Source organism: Danio rerio, chromosome 22 (genome assembly GCF_049306965.1).
Source record: "Danio rerio strain Tuebingen ecotype United States chromosome 22, GRCz12tu, whole genome shotgun sequence".
Taxonomy (NCBI): domain Eukaryota; kingdom Metazoa; phylum Chordata; class Actinopteri; order Cypriniformes; family Danionidae; genus Danio; species Danio rerio.
The window spans coordinates 21,020,001-21,030,000 of NC_133197.1; the positions used below are offsets into that span (position 1 = coordinate 21,020,001).

Here is a 10,000-nt window from a genome sequence, read left to right on the forward strand (position 1 = left end):
ACTGACTCTCAAGCTGCCCAATACTTTTTTTTGTGTCCTGCCCCAGTGGCCTAATGGATAAGGCACTGGCCTCCTAAGCCAGGGATTGTGGGTTCGAGTCCCATCTGGGGTGGTTGGAGAAGAGTGGCGCAGCGGAAGCGTGCTGGGCCCAGAGGTCAATGGATCGAAACCATCCTCTGCTGTCATAGCTTATTTACCTAATCCCATCTATGAAACAGGAGCTGAGAGTACATGTTCAAACCATGGACATTTCATTTGTTTTGCCTATTTAGCAAAAGGTCTTGCAAGTTGGAACTATATGTGTAAATGAAACTGTTTTAGCAGAGGATGGTTTCGGTCCATCGACCTCTGGGTTATGGGCCCAGCACGCTTCCGCTGCGCCACTCTGCTTACAAAATCAGTTTTTGCTCTTTTGCTGATCGTTTTAAAATTACCTGGGATAAAACATTGGTTCACCTGGCCCATAACTCAGAGAGTGAAGTAGGGAAACCACCCTCTATAAAGTGTGATTTGTTGTTTGCATGTATGGAGACAAATCTTTTAAACCCGAATAAATGCCTCGTTCACTGGGATGCCTCAATGTGGAGGAGTATTCTTGCCACAGGTCACTAACTCTCAAGCTGCCCAATACTTTTTTTTGTGTCCTGCCCCAGTGGCATAATGGATAAGGCACTGCCCTTCTAAGCCAGGGATTGTGGGTTCGAGTTCCATGTGGGGTGATTTGGAGCAGAGTGGCGCAGCGGAAGCTTGCTGGGCCCATAACCTAGAGGTCGATGGATAGAAACCATCCTCTGCTATCATAGCTTCTTTACCTAATCCCATCTATGAAACAGGAGCTGAGAGTACATGTTCAAACCATGGACATTTCATTTATTTTGTCTATTTAGCAAAAGGTCTTGCAAGTTGGAACTATATGTGTAAATGAAACTGTTTTAGCAGAGGATGGTTACGGTCCATCGACCTCTGGGTTATGGGCCCAGCACGCTTCCGCTGCGCCACTCTGCTTACAAAATCGGTTTTTGCTCTTTTGCTGATCATTTTAAAATTACCTGGGATAAAACATTGGTTCACCAGGCCCATAACTCAGAGAGTGAAGTAGGGAAACCACCCTCTATTAAGTGTGATTTGTTGTTTGCATGTATGGAGACAAATCTTTTAAACCCGAATAAATGCCTCGTTCACTGGGATGACTCTATGTGGAGGAGTATTCTTGCCACAGGTCACTAACTCTCAAGCTGCGCAATACTTTTTTTGTGTCCTGCCCCAGTGGCATAATGGATAAGGCACTGGCCTCCTAAGCCAGGGATTGTGGGTTCGAAATCCATGTGGGATGATTTGGAGCAGAGTGGCGCAGCGGAAGCGTGCTGGGCCCATAACCCAGAGGTCGATGGATCGAAACCATCCTCTGCTATCGTAGCTTCTTTACCTAATCCCATCTATGAAACAGGAGCTGAGAGTACATGTTCAAACCATGGACATTTCATTTATTTTGCCTATTTAGCAAAAGGTCTTGCAAGTTGGAACTATATGTGTAAATGAAACTGTTTTAGCAGAGGATGGTTTCGGTCCATCGACCTCTGGGTTATGGGCCCAGCACGCTTCCGCTGCGCCACTCTGCTTGCAAAATCTGCTTTTGCTCATTTGCTGATCACTGTAAAATTACCTGGGATAAAACATTATTTCACCTGGCCCATAACTCAGAGAGTGAAGTAGGGAAACCACCCTCTATTAAGTGTGATTTGTTGTTTGCATGTATGGAGACAAATCTTTTAAACCCGAATAAATGCCTTGTTCACTGGGATGCCTCAATGTGGAGGAGTATTCTTGCCACAGGTCACTAACTCTCAAGCTGCCCAATACTTTTTTTTTGTGTCCTGCCCCAGTGGCCTAATGGATAAGGCACTGGCCTCCTAAGCCAGGGATTGTGGGTTCGAGTACCATCTGGGATGGTTGGAGCAGAGTGGCGCAGCGGAAGCGTGCTGGCCCCATAACCCAGAGGTCGATGGATCGAAACCATCCTCTGCTATCATAGCTTATTTACCTAATCCCATCTATGAAACAGGAGCTGAGAGTACATGTTCAAACCATAGACATTTCATTTATTTTGCCTATTTAGCAATAGGTCTTGCAAGTTGGAACTATATGTGTAAATGAAACTGTTTTAGCAGAGGATGGTTTCGGTCCATCGACCTCTGGGTTATGGGCCCAGCACGCTTCCGCTGCGCCAGTCTGCTTGCAAAATCTGCTTTTGCTCATTTGCTGATCACTGTAAAAATAACCTGGGATAAAACATTATTTCACCTGGCCCATAACTCAGAGAGTGAAGTAGGGAAACCACCCTCTATTAAGTGTGATTTGTTGTTTGCATGCATGGAGACAAATCATTTAACCCTGAATAAATGCCTCGTTCACTGGGATGCCTCTATGTGGAGGAGTATTCTTGCCACAGGTCACTAACTCTCAAGCTGCGCAATACTTTTTTTGTGTCCTGCCCCAGTGGCATAATGGATAAGGCACTGGCCTCCTAAGCCAGGGATTGTGGTTTAGAGTTCCATGTGGGATGATTTGAAGCAGAGTGGCGCAGCGGAAGCGTGCTGGGCCCATAACCCAGAGGTCGATGGATCGAAACCATCCTATGCTATCATAGCTTCTTTGCCTAATCCCATCTATGAAACAGGAGCTGAGAGTACATGTTCAAACCATGGACATTTCATTTATTTTGCCTATTTAGCAAAAGGTCTTGCAAGTTGGAACTATATGTGTAAATGAAACTGTTTTAGCAGAGGATGGTTTCGGTCCATCGACCTCTGGGTTATGGGCCCAGCACGCTTCCGCTGCGCCACTCTGCTTGCAAAATCTGCTTTTGCTCATTTGCTGATCACTGTAAAATTACCTGGGATAAAACATTATTTCACCTGGCCCATAACTCAGAGAGTGAAGTAGGGAAACCACCCTCTATTAAGTGTGATTTGTTGTTTGCATGTATGGAGACAAATCTTTTAAACCCGAATAAATGCCTTGTTCACTGGGATGCCTCAATGTGGAGGAGTATTCTTGCCACAGGTCACTAACTCTCAAGCTGCCCAATACTTTTTTTTTGTGTCCTGCCCCAGTGGCCTAATGGATAAGGCACTGGCCTCCTAAGCCAGGGATTGTGGGTTCGAGTACCATCTGGGATGGTTGGAGCAGAGTGGCGCAGCGGAAGCGTGCTGGCCCCATAACCCAGAGGTCGATGGATCGAAACCATCCTCTGCTATCATAGCTTATTTACCTAATCCCATCTATGAAACAGGAGCTGAGAGTACATGTTCAAACCATAGACATTTCATTTATTTTGCCTATTTAGCAATAGGTCTTGCAAGTTGGAACTATATGTGTAAATGAAACTGTTTTAGCAGAGGATGGTTTCGGTCCATCGACCTCTGGGTTATGGGCCCAGCACGCTTCCGCTGCGCCAGTCTGCTTGCAAAATCTGCTTTTGCTCATTTGCTGATCACTGTAAAAATAACCTGGGATAAAACATTATTTCACCTGGCCCATAACTCAGAGAGTGAAGTAGGGAAACCACCCTCTATTAAGTGTGATTTGTTGTTTGCATGCATGGAGACAAATCATTTAACCCTGAATAAATGCCTCGTTCACTGGGATGCCTCTATGTGGAGGAGTATTCTTGCCACAGGTCACTAACTCTCAAGCTGCGCAATACTTTTTTTGTGTCCTGCCCCAGTGGCATAATGGATAAGGCACTGGCCTCCTAAGCCAGGGATTGTGGTTTAGAGTTCCATGTGGGATGATTTGAAGCAGAGTGGCGCAGCGGAAGCGTGCTGGGCCCATAACCCAGAGGTCGATGGATCGAAACCATCCTATGCTATCATAGCTTCTTTGCCTAATCCCATCTATGAAACAGGAGCTGAGAGTACATGTTCAAACCATGGACATTTCATTTATTTTGCCTATTTAGCAAAAGGTCTTGCAAGTTGGAACTATATGTGTAAATGAAACTGTTTTAGCAGAGGATGGTTTCGGTCCATCGACCTCTGGGTTATGGGCCCAGCACGCTTCCGCTGCGCCACTCTGCTTGCAAAATCTGCTTTTGCTCATTTGCTGATCACTGTAAAATTACCTGGGATAAAACATTATTTCACCTGGCCCATAACTCAGAGAGTGAAGTAGGGAAACCACCCTCTATTAAGTGTGATTTGTTGTTTGCATGTATGGAGACAAATCTTTTAAACCCGAATAAATGCCTCGTTCACTGGGATGCCTCAATGTGGAGGAGTATTCTTGCCACAGGTCACTAACTCTCAAGCTGCCCAATACTTTTTTTTTTGTGTCCTGCCCCAGTGGCATAATGGATAAGGCACTGGCCTCCTAAGCCAGGGATTGTGGGTTCGAGTTCCATGTGGGATGATTTGGAGCAGAGTGGCGCAGCGGAAGCGTGCTGGGCCCATAACCCAGAGGTCGATGGATCGAAACCATCCTCTGCTATCATAGCTTCTTTACCTAATCCCATCTATGAAACAGGAGCTGAGAGTACATGTTCAAAACATGGACATTTCATTTATTTTGCCTATTTAGCAAAAGGACTTACAAGTTGGTACTATATGTGTAAATGAAACTGTTTTAGCAGAGGTTGGTTTCAGTCCATCGACCTCTGGGTTATGGGCCCAGCACGCTTCCGCTGCGCCGCTCTGCTTGCAAAATCTGCTTTTGCTCATTTGCTGATCACTGTAAAATTACCTGGGATAAAACATTATTTCACCTGGCCCATAACTCAGAGAGTGAAGTAGGGAAACCACCCTCTATTAAGTGTGATTTGTTGTTTGCATGTATGGAGACAAATCTTTTAAACCCGAATAAATGCCTCGTTCACTGGGATGCCTCAATGTGGAGGAGTATTCTTGCCACAGGTCACTGACTCTCAAGCTGCCCAATACTTTTTTTTGTGTCCTGCCCCAGTGGCCTAATGGATAAGGCACTGGCCTCCTAAGCCAGGGATTGTGGGTTCGAGTCCCATCTGGGGTGGTTGGAGCAGAGTGGCGCAGTAGAAGCGTGCTGGGCCCAGAGGTCAATGGATCGAAACCATCCTCTGCTGTCATAGCTTATTTACCTAATCCCATCTATGAAACAGGAGCTGAGAGTACATGTTCAAACCATGGACATTTCATTTGTTTTGCCTATTTAGCAAAAGGTCTTGCAAGTTGGAACTATATGTGTAAATGAAACTGTTTTAGCAGAGGATGGTTTCGGTCCATCGACCTCTGGGTTATGGGCCCAGCACGCTTCCGCTGCGCCACTCTGCTTACAAAATCAGTTTTTGCTCTTTTGCTGATCGTTTTAAAATTACCTGGGATAAAACATTGGTTCACCTGGCCCATAACTCAGAGAGTGAAGTAGGGAAACCACCCTCTATAAAGTGTGATTTGTTGTTTGCATGTATGGAGACAAATCTTTTAAACCCGAATAAATGCCTCGTTCACTGGGATGCCTCAATGTGGAGGAGTATTCTTGCCACAGGTCACTAACTCTCAAGCTGCCCAATACTTTTTTTTGTGTCCTGCCCCAGTGGCATAATGGATAAGGCACTGCCCTTCTAAGCCAGGGATTGTGGGTTCGAGTTCCATGTGGGGTGATTTGGAGCAGAGTGGCGCAGCGGAAGCGTGCTGGGCCCATAACCCAGAGGTCGATGGATCGAAACCATCCTCTGCTATCGTAGCTTCTTTACCTAATCCCATCTATGAAACAGGAGCTGAGAGTACATGTTCAAACCATGGACATTTCATTTATTTTGCCTATTTAGCAAAAGGTCTTGCAAGTTGGAACTATATGTGTAAATGAAACTGTTTTAGCAGAGGATGGTTTCGGTCCATCGACCTCTGGGTTATGGGCCCAGCACGCTTCCGCTGCGCCACTCTGCTTGCAAAATCTGCTTTTGCTCATTTGCTGATCACTGTAAAATTACCTGGGATAAAACATTATTTCACCTGGCCCATAACTCAGAGAGTGAAGTAGGGAAACCACCCTCTATTAAGTGTGATTTGTTGTTTGCATGTATGGAGACAAATCTTTTAAACCCGAATAAATGCCTTGTTCACTGGGATGCCTCAATGTGGAGGAGTATTCTTGCCACAGGTCACTAACTCTCAAGCTGCCCAATACTTTTTTTTTGTGTCCTGCCCCAGTGGCCTAATGGATAAGGCACTGGCCTCCTAAGCCAGGGATTGTGGGTTCGAGTACCATCTGGGATGGTTGGAGCAGAGTGGCGCAGCGGAAGCGTGCTGGCCCCATAACCCAGAGGTCGATGGATCGAAACCATCCTCTGCTATCATAGCTTATTTACCTAATCCCATCTATGAAACAGGAGCTGAGAGTACATGTTCAAACCATAGACATTTCATTTATTTTGCCTATTTAGCAAAAGGTCTTGCAAGTTGGAACTATATGTGTAAATGAAACTGTTTTAGCAGAGGATGGTTTCGGTCCATCGACCTCTGGGTTATGGGCCCAGCACGCTTCCGCTGCGCCACTCTGCTTGCAAAATCTGCTTTTGCTCATTTGCTGATCACTGTAAAAATAACCTGGGATAAAACATTATTTCACCTGGCCCATAACTCAGAGAGTGAAGTAGGGAAACCACCCTCTATTAAGTGTGATTTGTTGTTTGCATGCATGGAGACAAATCATTTAACCCTGAATAAATGCCTCGTTCACTGGGATGCCTCTATGTGGAGGAGTATTCTTGCCACAGGTCACTAACTCTCAAGCTGCGCAATACTTTTTTTGTGTCCTGCCCCAGTGGCATAATGGATAAGGCACTGGCCTCCTAAGCCAGGGATTGTGGGTTCGAGTTCCATGTGGGATGATTTGAAGCAGAGTGGCGCAGCGGAAGCGTGCTGGGCCCATAACCCAGAGGTCGATGGATCGAAACCATCCTCTGCTATCATAGCTTCTTTGCCTAATCCCATCTATGAAACAGGAGCTGAGAGTACATGTTCAAACCATGGACATTTCATTTATTTTGCCTATTTAGCAAAAGGTCTTGCAAGTTGGAACTATATGTGTAAATGAAACTGTTTTAGCAGAGGATGGTTTCGGTCCATCGACCTCTGGGTTATGGGCCCAGCACGCTTCCGCTGCGCCACTCTGCTTGCAAAATCTGCTTTTGCTCATTTGCTGATCACTGTAAAAATAACCTGGGATAAAACATTATTTCACCTGGCCCATAACTCAGAGAGTGAAGTAGGGAAACCACCCTCTATTAAGTGTGATTTGTTGTTTGCATGCATGGAGACAAATCATTTAACCCTGAATAAATGCCTCGTTCACTGGGATGCCTCTATGTGGAGGAGTATTCTTGCACAGGTCACTAACTCTCAAGCTGCGCAATACTTTTTTTGTGTCCTGCCCCAGTGGCATAATGGATAAGGCACTGGCCTCCTAAGCCAGGGATTGTGGGTTCGAGTTCCATGTGGGATGATTTGGAGCAGAGTGGCGCAGCGGAAGCGTGCTGGGCCCATAACCCAGAGGTCGATGGATCGAAACCATCCTCTGCTATCATAGCTTTTTACCTAATCCCATCTATGAAACAGGAGCTGAGAGTACATGTTCAAACCATAGACATTTCATTTATTTTGCCTATTTAGCAAAAGGTCTTGCAAGTTGGAACTATATGTGTAAATGAAACTGTTTTAGCAGAGGATGGTTTCGGTCCATCGACCTCTGGGTTATGGGCCCAGCACGCTTCCGCTGCGCCACTCTGCTTGCAAAATCTGCTTTTGCTCATTTGCTGATCACTGTAAAATTACCTGGGATAAAACATTATTTCACCTGGCCCATAACTCAGAGAGTGAAGTAGGGAAACCACCCTCTATTAAGTGTGATTTGTTGTTTGCATGTATGGAGACAAATCTTTTAAACCCGAATAAATGCCTCGTTCACTGGGATGCCTCAATGTGGAGGAGTATTCTTGCCACAGGTCACTGACTCTCAAGCTGCCCAATACTTTTTTTTGTGTCCTGCCCCAGTGGCCTAATGGATAAGGCACTGGCCTCCTAAGCCAGGGATTGTGGGTTCGAGTCCCATCTGGGGTGGTTGGAGCAGAGTGGCGCAGTAGAAGCGTGCTGGGCCCAGAGGTCAATGGATCGAAACCATCCTCTGCTGTCATAGCTTATTTACCTAATCCCATCTATGAAACAGGAGCTGAGAGTACATGTTCAAACCATGGACATTTCATTTGTTTTGCCTATTTAGCAAAAGGTCTTGCAAGTTGGAACTATATGTGTAAATGAAACTGTTTTAGCAGAGGATGGTTTCGGTCCATCGACCTCTGGGTTATGGGCCCAGCACGCTTCCGCTGCGCCACTCTGCTTACAAAATCAGTTTTTGCTCTTTTGCTGATCGTTTTAAAATTACCTGGGATAAAACATTGGTTCACCTGGCCCATAACTCAGAGAGTGAAGTAGGGAAACCACCCTCTATAAAGTGTGATTTGTTGTTTGCATGTATGGAGACAAATCTTTTAAACCCGAATAAATGCCTCGTTCACTGGGATGCCTCAATGTGGAGGAGTATTCTTGCCACAGGTCACTAACTCTCAAGCTGCCCAATACTTTTTTTTGTGTCCTGCCCCAGTGGCATAATGGATAAGGCACTGCCCTTCTAAGCCAGGGATTGTGGGTTCGAGTTCCATGTGGGGTGATTTGGAGCAGAGTGGCGCAGCGGAAGCGTGCTGGGCCCATAACCCAGAGGTCGATGGATCGAAACCATCCTCTGCTATCGTAGCTTCTTTACCTAATCCCATCTATGAAACAGGAGCTGAGAGTACATGTTCAAACCATGGACATTTCATTTATTTTGCCTATTTAGCAAAAGGTCTTGCAAGTTGGAACTATATGTGTAAATGAAACTGTTTTAGCAGAGGATGGTTTCGGTCCATCGACCTCTGGGTTATGGGCCCAGCACGCTTCCGCTGCGCCACTCTGCTTGCAAAATCTGCTTTTGCTCATTTGCTGATCACTGTAAAATTACCTGGGATAAAACATTATTTCACCTGGCCCATAACTCAGAGAGTGAAGTAGGGAAACCACCCTCTATTAAGTGTGATTTGTTGTTTGCATGTATGGAGACAAATCTTTTAAACCCGAATAAATGCCTTGTTCACTGGGATGCCTCAATGTGGAGGAGTATTCTTGCCACAGGTCACTAACTCTCAAGCTGCCCAATACTTTTTTTTTGTGTCCTGCCCCAGTGGCCTAATGGATAAGGCACTGGCCTCCTAAGCCAGGGATTGTGGGTTCGAGTACCATCTGGGATGGTTGGAGCAGAGTGGCGCAGCGGAAGCGTGCTGGCCCCATAACCCAGAGGTCGATGGATCGAAACCATCCTCTGCTATCATAGCTTATTTACCTAATCCCATCTATGAAACAGGAGCTGAGAGTACATGTTCAAACCATAGACATTTCATTTATTTTGCCTATTTAGCAAAAGGTCTTGCAAGTTGGAACTATATGTGTAAATGAAACTGTTTTAGCAGAGGATGGTTTCGGTCCATCGACCTCTGGGTTATGGGCCCAGCACGCTTCCGCTGCGCCACTCTGCTTGCAAAATCTGCTTTTGCTCATTTGCTGATCACTGTAAAAATAACCTGGGATAAAACATTATTTCACCTGGCCCATAACTCAGAGAGTGAAGTAGGGAAACCACCCTCTATTAAGTGTGATTTGTTGTTTGCATGCATGGAGACAAATCATTTAACCCTGAATAAATGCCTCGTTCACTGGGATGCCTCTATGTGGAGGAGTATTCTTGCCACAGGTCACTAACTCTCAAGCTGCGCAATACTTTTTTTGTGTCCTGCCCCAGTGGCATAATGGATAAGGCACTGGCCTCCTAAGCCAGGGATTGTGGGTTCGAGTTCCATGTGGGATGATTTGAAGCAGAGTGGCGCAGCGGAAGCGTGCTGGGCCCATAACCCAGAGGTCGATGGATCGAAACCATCCTC

At 45.8% G+C, this 10,000-nt stretch overlaps 4 non-coding genes across 4 annotated transcripts in view; all 4 read left to right on the forward strand.

Moving 5' to 3' along the window:
- Nucleotides 1–39: 39 nt before the first annotated feature.
- On the forward strand, nt 40–112 carry trnar-ccu (transfer RNA arginine (anticodon CCU)). The gene has a single exon. It is a non-coding gene; the product is annotated as a tRNA-Arg (tRNA).
- A 4,840-nt stretch (nt 113–4,952) lies between these two features.
- On the forward strand, nt 4,953–5,025 carry trnar-ccu (transfer RNA arginine (anticodon CCU)). The gene has a single exon. It is a non-coding gene; the product is annotated as a tRNA-Arg (tRNA).
- Nucleotides 5,026–8,017: 2,992 nt separating this feature from the next.
- Nucleotides 8,018–8,090, forward strand: trnar-ccu (transfer RNA arginine (anticodon CCU)). Its single transcript has one exon. It is a non-coding gene; the product is annotated as a tRNA-Arg (tRNA).
- A 1,843-nt stretch (nt 8,091–9,933) lies between these two features.
- The window catches only part of trnam-cau (transfer RNA methionine (anticodon CAU)), a 72-nt gene continuing 5 nt past the window's right edge, over nt 9,934–10,000 (forward strand). Inside the window, exon 1 of the tRNA in view lies at nt 9,934–10,000. This exon is cut by the window's right edge and continues 5 nt beyond it. This is a non-coding gene — a tRNA (tRNA-Met).